The sequence below is a fragment of the Copadichromis virginalis genome, linkage group LG11, assembly GCF_057382275.1.
Source record: "Copadichromis virginalis isolate Kocher_CV1m ecotype Utaka linkage group LG11, C_Virginalis_male_GT1.1, whole genome shotgun sequence".
Lineage (NCBI taxonomy): Eukaryota > Metazoa > Chordata > Actinopteri > Cichliformes > Cichlidae > Copadichromis > Copadichromis virginalis.
In genome coordinates, this window is record NC_140628.1 from 32011371 (window position 1) to 32018190 (window position 6820).

Consider the following 6820-nt stretch of genomic DNA (forward strand, 5'->3'; position numbering starts at 1 on the left):
ACCGTAAGATATATAATGTAGCAAAAAATAATTATTTTATCAGAACCAACATTATTATATTAAATGGCACCTGGACCTCTGTATAGAAATGACATGCACTATGTGAAAGGTAGAGCCAAGGATGAGACACAAGATATTTTTAGAATCAAACATGGTCATATTCATATCTCATCTAAAACATGATTAAACTGAGGATCAAAAGGAATCCAATGCTCATGCAGCAGGGGTGCCAGAGCCTGTCTGCCAAAGTGTCCATTATGGTCCATTGGATGCCTTTGCAAAGAGTGAAAATTACAGAGAAAGAGGGCATAATTTTGGACTGTACTTTGCACCTGGAGAGCACTCTGCAGCAAGTCATTATTAATGGATCATGTCAGAGTGGTTGTCCAAACTGCTCATTTTTTCTGAGGCAGAAGTTTGAACAACTGTCACTTTTGCAGCTGTCTGAATCAAAGCGCTGAGCCTGCCGTGCATCTGTAATTTACAAAAGCAGATTACACTGATGTGGAAAAAGTGAAAGATTTTTTAAATTTCACATTTTTCTTGATTCATTTCATGCAGTTCAGCCTCTGAAGAAAGTTACATTACAAGTTAAAAGTCATAAAAAAAAACTGTGATGTAAATGATCAAAAACGCTCTGCTACTCGTTCCCCAATTTACGTGCTGCATTGAATGCAACGTTCGTTTCACTTGCGTTTACACGGGCCACCACAGGGGGCTGTAGACGGCTTGACTATAGACAGTATATGATATACTACACGACAGATTTAACGCAATAAAATGCAGAAATCGACAGCGGCAGCATTGAAAAGGTGGATTTTAAGGTCACATCGTGGAGTGTGATCGCAAAGCAGAGCTGGCAGAAGCCTCAGTCCACTCACCTGTTCAACAAAGCTCTACGTCACCAGGCCTGGCGCCAGTTAAACAATTACTGCAGTTAAATGACACCTGCCATGGATTCTCCTTCATGGATTAGCTTGCTCATGTGAAAGCAGCATTAACCTGGCCTAAGGTAAGGTGGCTGTTTTGTGTTACCACCTGTTGGGGCTGTTTTGTGTGTTGTGTGGATGAAGAAAAGTTTCAAATGGACAGGATGGGGTTTAACATTTTCTTAAGTGCCACATTGTGCCACCTGTCATTTCTTCTTTTTTTTTATGTGCCATTGCAACATTTTTTTAAATGGCAGTCTCATGCTCTGAATTTGTCAGTGGCTACTACACCGTTTCATGTGTTTTAAACAATTTTGGCTTATAGACAGATTTTATTGTAATTTTCTGTAATATATTGTTTTGTAGGGAACTATGGTTCACACAGGATATGAACAAACCTGCTGCTGTCAGAGATTTTTTTTTTTTTGCAATTGGTTTGTAGCCAGGTTATCTGAATACTATCTCCTATTACCTTCCTGCTATTTTATCTCTGTGTAGATTAACAGCTGGTAGCTTTCAGTGCCAGCTACAGTTTCATGCAGTGTCTCTCTTCTAAACCAATCCAAGTGTGACATAAAGTCCTGGAAAAATTGTGCCAGAACTCCTGCTTTGCATTAAAAATGATTTAAAACCATAAATACAGACACAGGAAGATTTTAGAATGTCCACCATGCATAAAAGAAATGGCACAAGGAGGTTATAGGGGCATATTTGATATTTATCTAAGATTTCATATGAGCTGCACTTGTGACGGGATTCTGATTTTTTTTTTTTAACTATTTAGTGTCCAGAGACTAAACAGGTTTCTGAAATGACAGCATTAATGTACAAAGTATATGAAAATCAAGAACCCCGCCCAAGTGGTCCACTCTATTACTTATTCAGATCTTTGGTTGTGACTTTTTTCTTTCTTTTTTTCCTGACACTCTCCAAGTCACATCTAAAGCATTTTAAACTCTATATGAGCCCAGACTCTGATTTAAAATAAAATAAAATAAGGAACAGAAAGGGAACATTAATATCTTACCAATATTTATACATCCCTAATACAAACAGTAATTTTTTTATCATTTCATTACTCTGAAAGCATAAGCATGAGTGGGAAAACAAGGCTTGATTGGCAATTATTGGCTAATTTGCTGCAGCATGATGTGTCGTGTGAACTTAAAGAATCTGAGGAAACTGGACAGCTAGTGGTGGTAAAAAAATTGATTGGCATGAGGACCGAGGAGTCGAGGTATTAAAGAAGAAAACACCTTCTTGCTTCAGAGCCATCTTTTAAAAGTGATCATATAAATACAGTAGGCCCAGCTGTGCCCGTGTGTTGCCCATGTTTCCTGGTTGCTGTAGCTATCAAATGATAGCAGGTGCATTAGCACACCGTTTTTAATACCATATATACAATGATAACCAACACTATGTTTTGGTTTTTTTTAAGCATGTCTTTGTACATGAAGTATCTAAAACTTTCGGACAGCTGGGATGCACTACAGAGATGTGGTGGAGTATAAACTTTCCACAAAATAGAAATATTGTTTTACAAACTCCTCTAACAGTGAGGAGAGCTGCATGAGGCCATAAAGGTGCTTTTTATTTTTGAAAGTTCTGAAGAGAAAGAGCTAATTTAACATTGTGTGAGTAGGATTATTTAAAGAAGAGGTGATGGATGAGTATCAGACTGAAGGCAGACACGAGTGTCTGGTTTCTCTCTCTTCCTCTCACCTCATCTACGAGACAAACACTGCACCCTCGGATGATCCCTCGCGGTGTGATATTTATTTCTCTCCAGATGAAAGTCATGAGAGAGTTGATCACCTTACACTGAGCCTAGGTCTGCCTTAAAGACTGCACTGTCTGCAGCGTCCCTGTGAGTGACAAGTAATCAAAGCAAGCAGTTACTATTAGTAAGCTGATAATGGAGTGTAATAGCAGTAATCATGATGGTTATTTTTAAAGAGATATCAATCCTGTGTTACACTGGTGCTGGGTGATATAACTCCAGGTCAGACTGAGGCCCCGGGCTCTGCCAGTAACGATTCACTTAACACTGGATGGAGTCTGAAACTGGACACATTTCTCAACCTTGCCATTTTTGAACACAGTGGTTATAATAAATAATGCATCTGGAAATTTGCTTCATCATTATCTGCCCTCCTTTTTTGCACCTCTGCAGCAAATATCCAATTTGTTTTCCTTTCTTAAGGGTCATTGTAGATGATGATATTCTGAGACATTATAGCACCTTAAAAATCTTGTACAGTGATAGCATCACAGCTGCGGAAGATAAGTTCACAGGCATGTTGTTGAAATCAAAATGAAGGCTTCAGAGATGGGTCTGATCTGACCAAGTGAAAACCCCCTAAAACTGAAAAATGGAGCAAAAGAGCCAAAAACTGCACTCAGTGGCTGCTCGAGGCTGACTCCAAAAGCAAATCCATCCCCAGAGACTTCCTGGTTAAAATGACCAACCTTGGGGCATAAAAAAAGCCAGGTCCAATGCATATTAGGCCTGTAATGATAGTTTCCTCCCTTCGTAACCACTGTATAGGGAGCTGATATTTTCTTACTCATACACCTGGACAGTGGAGTTCGCAGTGTGGCTGCTTTGATTGGCAGGTTTCTGGACTCTAGCCAATCACTGCTGGCGTCACCTCTGCTAATTGGAGTAACTGAACTGGACCTCTACACTGTTTTCATGCTGTTTGTGCCATTTGGAGCATTTTTAATGGATTGTCAGACAAATGATATGGTCTGCTGTGTGATTCCATACCATCCAATAAGTCTGTGCATCAGTTTTGAGAGGGGAAATAATTGCATTTGATTAGTTTGTTACTGAGCACTAATTTGCAGGTATCTTGCCTGTTTATGGACGCAGCTTGAGATGATGAAAGAAATCATCATATTGACTTTATTCATGGTGATAGTGTGATTTGGTTTTTTTTATGGCCATTTTGAGGATTTTTGTTTCTGTTATTTGACAATAATCGCTGAAACACTGTAGTTTTGTCTGCTTTTCCTGCTTTTTGCTTACTCAGTATTCCTCAAATGAATTAAAATGGTGCTACACTTTAATATCTGTGTAACTGTTAACTAAACAAAGCGCCACAAAGGGAGAATTTGAAGCTTTGGGTAAAATGGCAGCATGAGCAGCATGATTACAGTATTTAATTTAAATACCTCTGAGGAATTAAATCTTCAAAGACCTCATTTACAAAAATATTCCTACATTAATCCTTCCAAACAGTATGCTTGTGTTTATTGGGAATGATGCTGAGCATTAAATAAAAAAAAACACAAACTTGGGCCAGAAATCTTACAGAGCTGTGATCTGTGTTTCTTGTTTCCCTTCCCGGCACAAATGAGGTTTTATGCATAATTAGGGACCAAAACAGTAAAGCAAAGATTCAGAAAGACAAGATCACGGTGATGGTCGAGGTAATTGAAGCTAGGCAGCAAATTATTTAGCTCAAGCTCTAACTTGATGTACAAATAATGAGTTATGACCCAACCCCAGACACACACACACGCAGACACACGCACACCCCAATACTCATTTTTCTGCCAGTCACCTCTTGCACGTTTAAATGTACATTTTTAGTATAGCATCCAATGAGTCTAACATGAGGCAAAGCAACCTTACTGAAGCTAGTGTTAGCTCAACATGAATACAATGGCAGCAAAGATTAGCTGACCTATTTTGATAAGTAGAAAAGCACAAATGAGACACTTTCTAAAATCTTGAACACAGAAACATCAGATTAGTCAGAAGTTTAGGAATTAGTTTCAAGATGGCAACACGAAAACTTCACAAGTACACCGAAGAAGTTAATGTTGGTTGAGGTGGATACGTTTTGGTAAAATACTGCCGCCTCATGGTGGAAGTCTTCATAAAGTTTTGTATTAAAAATATATATAAGGAGACCTACTTTTCCTTATTTATATATATATATATATATATATATATATATAAAAAAAATTTATTTTGAAGGGCTCAAAGTGTGATAGTGAAGGGTCCACCAGACCACTACACAAACACCAGCAGCCTGAACTCTTGATGCAAAACATGTTGAATAAATGAATCTGGTGATTTCAGTTTCATTTGTGTAGCGCCAATTCACAACAACAGTAATCTCAAGGCACCTACTGCAGAGTGAGGAGTCTACAAAGTTAAATGGAAAACTAACAATCTAAAACCCTTTGAGGCCTTGGCAACAGTGGGAAGGAAAAACCCCTTTAAACAGGATGAAGCTTTTTTTTTTTTCTTCCTTCCTCCACTCAAAACAGTCTGACCATTCTCCTCTCACATTTGAAAAACTGGATATTTTCTGCGTTTTGGTCCATTACCTGAAAACTGTAGAGATGGTTGTATGGGGGGGAAAATTCCAGTAGGTGAGCAGTTTCTAAATATACTCAGATCAGCTAGTCTAGCTCCAACAACCATGCCTCACTCAGTCATTTAAATTGCTTTTTTTTTTACCCCACTCTGACTGATGCTTTGACCATGTCTACATGCATAAATGCATTGAGTTGCTGCCATCTCAGGCATACAGCTTGAGTTTTGAGCAAAACAAACCCCGCTCACATGCTCTTCTCAGGGACAGCCAATCAGAAGAAAGTTTGTTAAGCAACTTGTTTCACAAACTGGGGGAACTGAGTCCTTGTTTGACCTATACAGGGATTATTTTGACTTGTAAGTCACGCAGAACTACTCTAGTGGAGTCCATGAATAAAAAAATGGGAAGACAGACCTTTTTCTGCTCATTTCTATGTGGTTTATCATTCCTATCACATTGTTCATAAAGCTTTCAGTCTCGCAGTGGAAACTGCAAGAGTGCGAAGATGACTTTTCTAGGAGATAAGATCGTTTCCATTTCAAAATAAGGTTTTCTAAGTAACTTGTACATGGGTTCTACTCAAGTCAATATTGATCATCAGTTTTATAAATAAGACCTTCTGTTAGAGTAGACATGTTCCCAGAGCTGTACAGATGTCTCTAGTGCGAGGCCTTAAATTAAATTGGCTTGGAAATGATTTAATTAAATGTTGACACAGTTTTTGAAATTGAAAACCAGAACTGCAGCTCGAATGAAAATTGGAAATGAAATGCTCTAAGCTCATCTGAGCGTCTTTTTTCTTTTTATTGGTACTTTAACTAAATGATCATCACAATGTCCCACCAGAGATGCTCAGTTCATAACAATCAAATATTAAATAGAAGAGTTTCTGTTTCTTTATAGATGTAATATAAAACCAGAACAAGTGGTAATTTATCATGAAGTTTGAAAGTCCTTCAGACTTTAAACCAATAAATTCAGGCCTGTCAGAAATCATTAACATCAATATAAAGCCGTTGCAGTCTCCAGTCCTCTGGGAAGCTCCGCCTAACGTTATCGTGTGCACCATCCTGCTTAACATTCGTGATGACTGTTCAGCAAATGTGGTTGAAAAAGACGTACTGGCCCTTTATTGGTGCCGGCTGGAGGAAGCAGTAGATATGAGAAGTGAAGAATATTTCATATTCAGAAGCACGCATCAATAGATTGGCGATCTTAACTATTTGATGACTATTGATTTGCGTTTGTTTAAAAGTTTTAAGATTGTCCTTTTTCTGTACTCCACACTGAGGTCATTGCATTTCATTTTGTTTTTTTCTGAGGTATGAGTTGAAACTTTGCAAAGGTCAAGTGGAGAAGCAAAACTGAAAGACTTTTACCTCGCCAAGAAAAATAAATATGAATAGAAAACTGGAATTTAAAGTAATATTTAACTCTCCATTGAATAAAACACAACATTCATCTAAAATTTGAATGTAAATTGGCGCCCACTCCTGCCAACAAACGTTTTTGGGTTTGTTTGTTTTTTAAGAAAAAAAAATCGTTGTGAATGTTATT